Source organism: Oncorhynchus mykiss, chromosome 3 (genome assembly GCF_057628025.1).
Source record: "Oncorhynchus mykiss isolate SJ-2025 chromosome 3, ASM5762802v1, whole genome shotgun sequence".
Classification (NCBI taxonomy): domain Eukaryota; kingdom Metazoa; phylum Chordata; class Actinopteri; order Salmoniformes; family Salmonidae; genus Oncorhynchus; species Oncorhynchus mykiss.
The window spans coordinates 33,797,666-33,810,101 of NC_143024.1; the positions used below are offsets into that span (position 1 = coordinate 33,797,666).

At 42.8% G+C, this 12,436-nt stretch overlaps 4 non-coding genes and 2 pseudogenes across 4 annotated transcripts; all 6 read right to left on the minus strand.

The window, feature by feature from the left end:
• Window positions 1–101: 101 nt before the first annotated feature.
• LOC149984511 (cilia- and flagella-associated protein 418-like) lies at window positions 102–3,518 on the minus strand (annotated as a pseudogene).
• On the minus strand, window positions 2,052–2,133 carry trnas-aga (transfer RNA serine (anticodon AGA)). Its single transcript has one exon. It is a non-coding gene; the product is annotated as a tRNA-Ser (tRNA).
• On the minus strand, window positions 2,244–2,325 carry trnas-aga (transfer RNA serine (anticodon AGA)). Its single transcript has one exon. It is a non-coding gene; the product is annotated as a tRNA-Ser (tRNA).
• Window positions 3,454–3,535, minus strand: trnas-aga (transfer RNA serine (anticodon AGA)). The gene has a single exon. It is a non-coding gene; the product is annotated as a tRNA-Ser (tRNA).
• A 1,170-nt stretch (window positions 3,536–4,705) lies between these two features.
• trnae-cuc (transfer RNA glutamic acid (anticodon CUC)) lies at window positions 4,706–4,777 on the minus strand. Its single transcript has one exon. It is a non-coding gene; the product is annotated as a tRNA-Glu (tRNA).
• Window positions 4,778–5,089: 312 nt separating this feature from the next.
• LOC110503922 (uncharacterized) lies at window positions 5,090–7,662 on the minus strand (annotated as a pseudogene).
• Between the last annotated feature and the right edge of the window lie 4,774 nt (window positions 7,663–12,436).

Here is a 12,436-nt window from a genome sequence, read left to right on the forward strand (position 1 = left end):
GACATTGGTTTTCAAGTAACTGCAAAGTGATGTGTGTGTGTGTGTGTGTGTGTGTGTGTGTGTGTGTGTGTGTGTGTGTGTGTGTGTGTGTGTGTGTGTGTGTGTGTGTGTGTGTGCGTGTGTGTGTGTGTGATAGAAAGAAGGCTGTCACACGTCATGCTTCCCACAGACCCACTTGAGCTGGTGCTGTTCTCTCAGGTCGGTGAGGTCTCGAGCAGAGTGCCAGCTACACTGGCAGGCGTATGCCCGCGCCCCCTTTCTTCTCCTCAGCTTGGCCCGCAGCTTCTGACAGTCTCACATGTTGCTCCTGCAGAGATACAAAGAGACAAGGCTGGTTAGCTAAGCAATGAGCTAGATTAATAGATTAATTTATCTCACAGTATAATACTGGTATGTAGAGTTATAGATAGGATAAGTAGTACTAAATTCACAAAGTACTTGACCCAAATTGGTCATGTGCATGGAACAAAACCAGCCTCCAAGGACCCTTGAAAGATTGTTGAATGATTGGAAACATCACAAATATTCCAGAGTTAACCTGCAATTTATAGCTGAAATAATACATTTGGGTGGAAAGACAAATTAGACAAGACACAATGGACATGGAAGTATGGTAAGGATGGTAAGCATGTCCATCCTAAAGCTTCATTTCAGCATCATTTGCACAATACGTTATGTTGCATTTAACAAGCACATTTGAATGATAAATGAATCCCCATGTCTTGTAGAGGAGCCCTAGTCTCTCAGCAACTTAGTAAAACCTCTATACTCCAGCACAAAGCCTGAAACCACCAAGTGTCCACCAGAACACCAACAGCAAAACCCACAAGCTTGGAACATCAGCCACTGCACATGCTCTTTTTCTATTTTAAAATGTTTTTCTCCCATTCGAGCACAGCCCTTCTGTCTATTGTCTTAGTTTGCATTTCAAGTCGGCTCTCACCAATAGTATCAAATTAGTGTAGCCTGGAATAATTTAATTCCTGTCTTGGTGTTAAGAGCGCCAAATACCCACGCCTGCATACTTACAGCGCTACTGTTATAACATCTTCCACTTCACTGCATTAACTAAGCTTAAGTGTCAGTCTTTGTTATCATGGGCAAGCTCTCTGTCAGGGAAACAACACAATATTGAACCAGATAGGCACCCAAGGTGGCATTGTTGTGTTGTTTGACTGCCTGTCTCCATCCACTAGTACCAGTTGTCCTATGAAATTCCTATCTGCCATGCACTGATCTCAGAGCACGGTTAAAAGTTTGAAATTAAACCACTGTGTAGTCATTCTCACTTTGACAAAAAGTTAGCCGTTTCTCTGAAAGGGTGGATATCAATCAAGTTGAAAGTCATAATCTTCACTTAAAAGGTATTTTACATTAAGAATCAAATGAAGATTATTCCAGTTTATTTTCACGAAGTCCCAAAATAAAATGTTTTATTTTTTTACGACTACTACACTGCCCTCTTCTGTTGAAATCTGATAAATTTGGGATTTGTGGTTTTCTGTCACAACTTCAAACTTGTTTCAAGATAACAATATTGAAATTCCGCAAAGAGTTTGTTAACCCATAAAGACACATCCGGCCCAATGAGAGGAGGCTCACTTGAAGAATAGGCAATCACAAGAGGGGTCCCATTCATGATCGTCAAACATGGACACCCGAAAGTCACAGGAGATACATTTCAGCTGGTCACACGACCTGTCAGCACAGGTTAAACAATGAGTCATATTAAAATGTGATCCATGCTTACACACACTTAACATTACAACAGGTTTCCCCAACTGGTGGCCTGCGAGTGATTTTATTTGGCCCCCCACGTTTTCTGAGAAAAATACAAAATATATATATTCTATAATTGTATTGTTGGACATAAGACTGTAAAATATTTCACATAAGAACTAATTGGGATCGAAAGAGAGCGTTGATCAAATACATGCTTTACCAAAGGCTCATTACTATACTTTATGGCTTCCTGTGAATTACCATTTTGGTCTGCCTAAGATAACTGACATCTGATATTATGATTCAACAGGCTGCAACACAAAACAAACCGTTGTCGGCAGGATTCGAACCTGCGCGGGAAGATCCCAATAGATTTCTAGTCTATCGCCTTAACCACTCGGCCACGACAACTGCCTACATGTACGTCTACTACCTACCTACATGTACGTCTACTACCAACCAACTATGCTATACGATACAGCCAGATATTATGATTCAACAGGCTGCAACACAAAACAAACCGTTGTCGGCAGGATTCGAACCTGCGCGGGAAGATCCCAATAGATTTCTAGTCTATCGCCTTAACCACTCGGCCACGACAACTGCCTACATGTACGTCTACTACCTACCTACATGTACGTCTACTACCAACCAACTATGCTCGCATGAATATGTGAGGTTCTTTAAATTTGAGTTATTGGCAAACTTACTTTCTTGTTGCCTGTGGCAATGACTTCGTCTTTGCCGTTTTAGGAAGCTGTCCTGTCTGCAAATGTGTAAAATTAAGCAAATATGAGACTACCTAGAGGGCAGCCCTTTTGCAATGTAACGTTGGCTAATGCATTGGAGTCAGAAGGTCAAATATGATAGCAACCTTCCCATTGGAAACAGGCTAAAAACAATCAAACATAGCCTTGTATTTATCTAATTATAGCTAGCTAATACATCCGTGTGATATCCAGCTAAGTAGAGACTATGGGTTGCTTATCTACTACTGGACAGTATATGCTGTTATGTTTTAGCCAACAGCATTCAACATTGCAAGGCGATGTAGCTAAGGTTATTTACTCAAGTTTAGCTCAAGGGAATCGAAGTCATCCTCAAGTATGTCCTCAAGACGGGCATCTATCTATATCTTCGCTGTCCGTTTTTCTGCGTGTATCGTCAGTGGTGCTGACGGTGTGAAGCGAGGAACAGTTTTAGCAAGCTAACGTTACATAACTAACTAGGTGATTTAGCTAACATGCTTGATGAAATAACAATGCATTTTAGGAAGGCTGGCGTTTGCAACTAATTAGCTAACGTTACATAGCTACCGCCGTTAGTTACGTTGCATAAACTTCCACTGTGTCAGTCATGGTCAACAACTTGGTTTGCTAACGTTAGTCCATTCCCCCGTACTAGTTAAGGTTAGCCTGTTAACACTTGCATTTTACTATGCACCAGTTTTTTTCTCCCCCAGTTTGTGTTAAACATTCCCTTGAAGTTGTGGCGTCAATGAAACATTGCGACAGAACTTTGTTTCAACCTCATCCAGCAATTCGTCCGCCATAGCTTCAGGTACTGCTGCTGTCATGAACAGGAGTGCTTGATTGACAGGCGTAATCTCATTTCAAGTAGGTAAAGATTGATACCGTGTAGCTAGCGATTTATGTGTTGTGATACAATAACTGGCTATCTATGATACAATGTAAACGCCTGGGCATTACCAACCAGAGGAGAAAAATATCACGTTGTCGGCAGGATTCGAACCTGCGCGGGAAGATCCCAATGGATTTCTAGTCCATCGCCTTAACCACTCGGCCACGACAACATCTGATATTACTTTTGGCAGAAATCTTTAATATCCAACATCTTTTGTCCATAAAAAGAGATATCTGACATTTGGACTTATATTATGATTCATCAGGCTGCAGCACACAACAACAACCCGTTGTCCGCAGGATTTTGACCTGCTCGGGAATATTTCTAGTCACCTTAACCAGAAGGCCTAGATAACTACCTCCTAATTTCACTTGTACGAGTTACTTGTTGGTTATTACTGCATTGTCGGAACTAGAAGCACAAGCATTTCGCTACACTCGCATTAACATCTGCTAACCATGTGTATGTGACAAATAAAATTTGATTTGATTTGATTTAACTATGTTTCAATTTGGGTAGTGAGTTAATTAATTGGTTTCTTCATAAGTGCTGTATCCATGCACTCCACTTTGCGTAGTGATTAAGAACAGCCCTTAGCCATGGTATATTGGCCATATACCACACCTCCTCGTGCCTTATTACTTAAACATAAAACACAGGAGGTTGGCGGCACCTTTATTTGGGAGGATAGGCTCGTGGTAACGTCTGGAAACGGAATCAGTGGATTGGTATCAAATACATCAAACACATAGTTTGATGCCATTCTATTTGCTCCTTGCCAGCCATGATTATGAGCTGTCCTCCCTTCAGCAGCCTACACTGATATAAAATGTACTTTATAAAGAGAACACTGATGTAATACCACCCTGCATACCACTGCTGGTTTGCTTCTGAAGCTAAGCAGGGTTGGCCCTGGTCAGTTCCTGGAAGGGAACTCTGGTCTAAAAAAATATCCCAATACCCCAGGGCAGTGATCGGGGACACTCCCCTGTGTAGGGTTTCGTCTTTCGGATGGGATGTTAAACGGGTGTCCTGACTCTCTGAGGTCATTAAAGATCCCATGGCACTTATTGTAAGAGTAGGGGTATTAACCCCCGTGTCCTGGCTAAATTCCCAATCTGGCCCTCAAACCACCACGGTCACCTAATAATCCCCAGTTTACAATTGGCTCATTAATCCCCCTCCTCTCCCCTGTAACTATTCCCCAGGTCGTTGCTGCAAATGAGAACGTGTTCTCAGTCAATTGGATAAATAAAAAATAAAATGTACTTTATAAAGAGAATGTTAGTGCAAACCGTTAATACAGAAAGAACTGTTCAGAGCAAAGGAAAATAGTATGTTCCCTGACCGGGAATCGAACCCGGGCCGCGGCGGTGAGAGCGCCGAATCCTAACCACTAGACCACCAGGGATCAGTTACGAGGTTACATGGACACTTCCAACTTAATAGAACAATACTTACATGTTTCTACACTATTCTCATACGTGTTTCTTATTTTCTATTATGTTGCGTTTATTTATTAAAACACTCACTCCCTGAACTTGCTTCCCGACTCTCAGCGCACATCGTTACAGTCTGGCTATACCTTAATTACAAAATAATGCTATCACTGCATTCTTACAAAACACAACCTATTCTTTTTTTGTCATACTTCATACCTCTCATATGTCATACCTCTCTTACTTTAGCCACCACTTACTAACTTAATGATTCTATAATGGATGGGGAGCCGTGGTTTCTCTTTTATTTTACAGACTAAGCTCTCACTTTAACTTTCATTCTGTGTAAATTTGTCATAATGTCCCTGATACTTTCAATTTCTCAGAAAGGGTGTAGGCTACAGTTTCTGTTTTATTTCTTTGAAAAGCCTACACGTATTGGTTCTACAGGACCGGCCAGAGGGTTGTCTGCCTCCCTCTGCTCTAGAGGTGAACTCTACAGAAAGTAGACATGACATTTAGGCTCCTTGCTCAGCTTCAAAAGTTCACTAGTCTTTCTCTGCCTTTCCTCATTCAAGTATACAATGAGCCCAAACTAGCTGAACAGGGTCTCGCACACAGACATCATGTTTTATGGAAGCTTGTCCCGACCAGTTTGGCCCCAGAGTGTAGATCAACATTAAATCCTTCTTCTCAAAGGGTGCATCTAGAAGTTGTTCTTGTGGATTCTTCTTTCTCCTTTGTATTAACATATTTGTAACGGTTACCTATAAAGATAATCATTTTTTTGTAAAAAATATATTAAAAAAATGGAAAGTGAAATACATTGAAACTATCACCATTGAATCAGAGGACAGTGGACAACTCACATAGCTGATGGTGAGCAATGCTGCCATAAGCCCCACAATGGAAAGAACTAGGATGGTATTGCTTTCTTCTGATTGGTCTGTGGACTTATTGTCAAGGCAACCTGCAAATGAAAAAGTAATAATACACTGGAAACGAATACACTGAGTATATATCAGCACAGAGGAACTTTCTGGGGGGTCAAATTTAAAACACCCACATGCAGTATACAGTTTGCTTACATACCAAAACAAGCACACAATGAGATAAGAACAAACTCACCAGTCACTCTGAGGTGAACCTGCCCCTCCTGGTTCTGCTCTCCTACAGACACTTGTACCTCCCACTATCAACAGCTGTTACATTGAGCAGGAAGATATCAAAATAATTATCAGCCAAAAGTTCCACTTCACGCTCCAAACCTGCGTACCATTGGGTGGTGCTGTTAGGTGATAGCCTCTTCATCAATAGACCAGACTCCTTATTATAGGGCTTCTCACCCAGCTGGGAGAAGAGGGTGTGAGGTTACTTTATGCCCTTAACAGCTGGTCTGGGGCCAGTGCTGTAGTTTCAATAATGAAGATTACAATGAGGACTGAGGACATACCAGATTGTAAATCACTAGTATGAGCCACATATGTGTGAGCAGCCAAAGATCTCCAGAAAAACAGCAAAAGGCAGATAGTCAAATAGTAGTTAAATCAAGTTCTATGGTTCAATTGCTAAAAGGAATTAACTCAAGACACATTTTGCTCACCAGGACAGCAGGAGACAAACCTGAGGTTAAATTGTCTGGGAACATAAAAGTTATGAGTTCTGCTGTCTTTAGATGGAGGAAAGAGTGGACGAAGATTGATATGATTAAGTGGCTAGACAAAGGCGGCCTACAATACTAGAAAAGTACATTTCCAGAAGAAAATGTGTTGTGCTTGCTAACTTGCTTAAAGTATTTATGGTTTTGAAAAAAGTTATTGTAGTGGTACTGACTGCAGTAGTAATGGTAATGACTGGTTATATTTGAAAAAGTAGGTAGCTGTAAAAAAAAAAATATATATATAGTGATTGGTTTGGTGTCTCTAGCTTGAACAGTTCAATGGTTACTGTTGCTGAGTTGTTTTATGCTAATTTATATAGTTATTAAACGTTTCTAAGAATTTGAAGTTAGGATAGCCAGAACCTGTGAAAGTTGGTTTGGTGTCTCTAGCTGAATGGTTCAAGAGTTACTGTTGGTGAGTGATTTAGTGCTAATTTATGCCAATGTATATAGTTATAGTTGATTCAAGTTTTTAAGAATTGGAAGTTAGGATAGCCTGAAAATGTGAAATATGGTTTGGTGTCTCTATTTTAATATGGTGTCTCATAATTATGTGAGGTTTTATGTGTTGTTGGAGGTGCGTCTTGGTCAGTTTAGCTCAGAAATGGTTTGCCTTCGTCAATCCGTCTAATCCTGCCTAATGAGAGGCCGGCCCTGAGGTCTCTGATCCAGGGCTTTAGTCAGTATTAGCAGGCCACACTAATGCCCTGGAAAAGAGTAACACAAAGTAGTTTACCTTGTACCGCCTCACTGACCAGTGCCTGACCCCAGGTAAAGAACCGAATCCTCACCGCATTTTGACCTTGTATCTTCAGCATCCTTCATATACCTGCTGTGCACACAAACTGGAAAATAGAAGGCAAATGACAAGACGAACCTTGTTGGACAGCCCTTACGAAAAAGATTGCAGTCAGAGATCAGTATAACTGCAGTATGCTCCAAATACTGCGTCCAAAATAACACCGTTTTTTTTACTGCAGTAATTTTGCAATGTAACTGCAGTTAGAGAGCAGTCTAAAAAAAAGGTGGAAGGGAGGACATAAAGACTTGTTAGCGCTAAAAGGAAATGTCAACCTACCTAGTGGTAGACAAAATGGCTTATTAGTTTGCTACGAAAAGTGCATTTGATCGAATATAAATACTTTCTTAATGGTTAAGTTGTTACAAGTGTACTAATATAAGTAGGACACGTGACATCCCGGCAACTTTGAGAAAAAATACTTTATATCGGGAGTCTCGAGGTGAATATGCATATTCATGTCTGAGGCTAGTAGCGTAGCATCTCTCTCCATCTCTCCATCCATTCCTCGTCCTGTCGTGTCCCGTATATATATATATATATTTACAACTTTTTTTTTCACATACATTTTTAATTTTCCAAAAACTCATCTTCAGAACACTCTCCTGCAATCCGCTTCACCAATTTATATTTATATAAAAAAGTATTATTTACCTCAGATCTGTGATCCTCCGAGAGGCTAGCCAGAAATTAGCCAGAAGCTAGCCGGGAGCTAGCCAGAAGCTGGTCCAGAAGCTACTCTGAAGCTGGTTCAGGGGCTAGTTCAGAAGATAGTTAGCTCATTTACTGGCTAATCGTTGGTACTCAGCTGACTACGGTTTGTGGTCATCGGCTGTCCTTTGGCTCGAGAATCTATCGCCAGTTTTGTACGGTGCAGCGCAGCACGGCTCGGAGCAGAACATATCGGACAAATTTTTCTCTCCATGTCCCTGGATTTCAGCCGCTGGCTCTGGACGTCCATGCCTGGATCTCGCAGCTAGCTAGCTGCTATCCGTGTGACTATCGGCTTTCGTCGATTCCGGAGCTAACATCAATTGTTCCGGAGCTAGCCAGCTGAAGAGTTCCATCAATCACTCCTGGGCTGCAGTCACCTATCCGGACCCGTTTTGCTGCCTACGCCGAGCCCCACCGGGCCTTCACGGCTAGACTGCCGACGTTGTCTACTCGAGGGAACTGTCCGGCTGGCTCCTCCGGCGCAACGTTGCCTGGGCGCCCATCTGCGGCCTGCTAGCTGTTGGCTATCTTATCGGCTGCTATCTGAATAGACAATCGGACAATTTTTATTTTATTTTTATTTATTTATTTATTTTTCTTGTTGGGCCTCTATAACTATATCTATTGTTTTTATTTTTGTTGTTGTTGTGTGATTTGGATTCATCCCCTCTACCACACGGAAACCCACTAATCTACTGACGGAACGCAAGAGTTGGCTAATAACAGACCTCCATCTTATGCTAGCTTGCTCCTATGCTAGCTTGCTACCGATTTAGCTGTCTAAATCGCCGTGACCCCCAACCAACCTCTCCACTCACTGGACCCTTTTGATCACTCGACTGAGCATGCCTCTCCTTCATGTCAATATGCCTTGTCCATTGCTGTTCTGGTTAGTGTTTATTGGCTTATTTCACTGTAGAGCCTCTAGTCCTGCTCATTATACCTTATCCAACCTATTAGTTCCACCACCCACACATGCAATGACATCTCCTGGTTTCAATGATGTTTCTAGAGACAATATCTCTCTCTTCATCACTCAATACCTAGGTTTACCTCCACTGTATTCACATCCTACCTTACCTTTGTCTGTACATTATACCTTGATGCTATTTTATCGCCCCCAGAAACCTCCTTTTACTCTCTGTTCCAGACGTTCTAAACGACCAATTCTTATTGCTTTTAGCCGCACCCTTATTCTACTCCTACTCTGTTCATCTGGCGATGTAGAGGTGAATCCAGGCCCTGCAGTGCCTAGCTCCACTCCTATTCCCCAGGCGCTCTCTTTTGACGACTTCTGTAACCGTAATAGCCTTGGTTTCATGCATGTTAACATTAGAAGCCTCCTCCCTAAGTTTGTTCTATTCACTGCTTTAGCACACTCTGCCAACCCGGATGTTCTAGCTGTGTCTGAATCCTGGCTTAGGAAGACCACCAAAAATTCAGACATTTTAATTCCAAACTACAACATTTTCAGACAAGATAGAACTGCCAAAGGGGGCGGTGTTGCAATCTACTGCAAAGATAGCCTGCAGAGTTCTGTCCTACTATCCAGGTCTGTACCCAAACAATTTGAACTTCTACTTTTAAAAATCCACCTCTCTAAAAACAAGTCTCTCACCGTTGCCGCCTGCTATAGACCACCCTCTGCCCCCAGCTGTGCTCTGGACACCATATGTGAACTGATTGCCCCCCATCTATCTTCAGAGCTTGTGCTGCTAGGCGACCTAAACTGGAACATGCTTAACACCCCAGCCATCCTACAATCTAAACTTGATGCCCTCAACCTCACACAAATTATCAATGAACCTACCAGGTACCTCCCCAAAGCCTTAAACACGGGCACCCTCATAGATATCATCCTAACCAACTTGCCCTCTAAATACACCTCTGCTGTTTTCAACCAAGATCTCAGCGATCACTGCCTCATTGCCTGCATCCGTAATGGGTCAGCGGTCAAACGACCTCCACTCATCACTGTAAAACGCTCCCTGAAACACTTCAGCGAGCAGGCCTTTCTAATCGACCTGGCCGGGGTATCCTGGAAGGATGTTGATCTCATCCCGTCAGTAGAGGATGCCTGGATATTTTTTTTAAATGCCTTCCTAACCATCTTAAATAAACATGCCCCATTCAAGAAATTTAGAACCAGGAATAGATATAGCCCTTGGTTCTCCCCAGACCTGACTGCCCTTAACCAACAAAATAACATCCTATGGCGTTCTGCATTAGCATCGAACAGCCCCCGTGATATGCAGCTGTTCAGGGAAGCTAGAAACCATTATACACAGGCAGTTAGAAAAGCCAAGGCTAGCTTTTTCAAGCAGAAATTTGCTTCCTGCAACACTAACTCAAAAAAGTTCTGGGACACTGTAAAGTCCATGGAGAATAAGAACCCCTCCTCCCAGCTGCCTACTGCACTGAAGATAGGAAACACTGTCACCACTGATAAATCCACCATAATTGAGAATTTCAATAAGCATTTTTCTACGGGTGGCCATGCTTTCCACCTGGCTACTCCTACCCCGGTCAACAGCACTGCACCCCCCACAACAACTCGCCTAAGCCTTCCCCATTTCTCCTTCTCCCAAATCTGCTCAGCTGATGTTCTGAATGAGCTGCAAAATCTGGACCCCTACAAATCAGCCGGGCTAGACAATCTGGACCCTTTCTTTCTAAAATTCTCTGCCAAAATTGTTGCCACCCCTATTACTAGCCTGTTCAACCTCTCTTTCGTGTCGTCTGAGATTCCCAAAGATTGGAAAGCAGCTGCGGTCATCCCCCTCTTCAAAGGGGGTGACACTCTTGACCCAAACTGCTACAGACCTATATCTATCCTACCATGCCTTTCTAAGGTCTTCGAAGGCCAAGTCAACAAACAGATTACCGACCATTTCGAATCTCACCATACTTTCTCTGCTATGCAATCTGGTTTCAGAGCTGGTCATGGGTGCACCTCAGCCACGCTCAAGGTCCTAAATGATATCTTAACCGCCATCGATAAGAAACATTACTGTGCAGCCATATTCATTGATCTGGCCAAGGCTTTCGACTCTGTCAATCACCATATCCTCATCGGCAGACTCGACAGCCTTGGTTTCTCAAATGATTGCCTCGCCTGGTTCACCAACTACTTCTCTGATAGAGTTCAGTGTGTCAAATCGGAGGGTCTGCTGTCCGGACCTCTGGCAGCCTCTATGGGGGTGCCACAGGGTTCAATTCTTGGACCGACTCTCTTATCTGTATACATCAATGAGGTCGCTCTTGCTGCTGGTGAGTCTCTGATCCACCTCTACGCAGACGACACCATTCTGTATACTTCTGGCCCTTCTTTGGACACTGTGTTAACAACCCTCCAGGCAAGCTTCAATGCCATACAACTCTCCTTCCGTGGCCTCCAATTGCTCTTAAATACAAGTAAAACTAAATGCATGCTCTTCAACCGATCGCTACCTGTACCTACCCGCCTGTCCAACATTACTACTCTGGACGGCTCTGACTTAGAATACGTGGACAACTACAAATACTTAGGTGTCTGGTTAGACTGTAAACTCTCCTTCCAGACCCATATCAAACATCTCCAATCCAAAGTTAAATCTAGAATTGGCTTCCTATTTCGCAACAAAGCATCCTTCACTCATGCTGCCAAACATACCCTTGTAAAACTGACCATCCTACCAATCCTTGACTTTGGCGATGTCATTTACAAAATAGCCTCCAATACCCTACTCAACAAATTGGATGCAGTCTATCACAGTGCAATCCGTTTTGTCACCAAAGCCCCATATACTACCCACCATTGCGACCTGTACGCTCTCGTTGGCTGGCCCTCGCTTCATACTCGTCGCCAAACCCACTGGCTCCATGTCATCTACAAGACCCTGCTAGGTAAAGTCCCCCCTTATCTCAGCTCGCTGGTCACCATTGCATCTCCCACCTGTAGCACACGCTCCAGCAGGTATATCTCTCTAGTCACCCCCAAAACCAATTCTTTCTTTGGCCGCCTCTCCTTCCAGTTCTCTGCTGCCAATGACTGGAACAAACTACAAAAATCTCTGAAACTGGAAACTATTATCTCCCTCACTAGCTATAAGCACCAACTGTCAGAGCAACTCACAGATTACTGCACCTGTACATAGCCCACCTATAATTTAGCCCAAGCAACTACCTCTTTCCCTACTGTATTTAATTAATTTATTTATTTTGCTCCTTTGCACCCCCATTATTTTTATTTCTACTTTGCACATTCTCCCATTGCAAATCTACCATTCCAGTGTTTTACTTGCTATATTGTATCTACTTTGCCACCATGGCCTTTTTGCCTTTACCTCCCTTATCTCACCTCATTTGCTCACATCGTATATAGACTTGTTTATACTGTATTATTGACTGTATGTTTGTTTTACTCCATGTGTAACTCTGTGTCGTTGTGTCGAACTGCTTTGCTTTATCTTGGCCAGG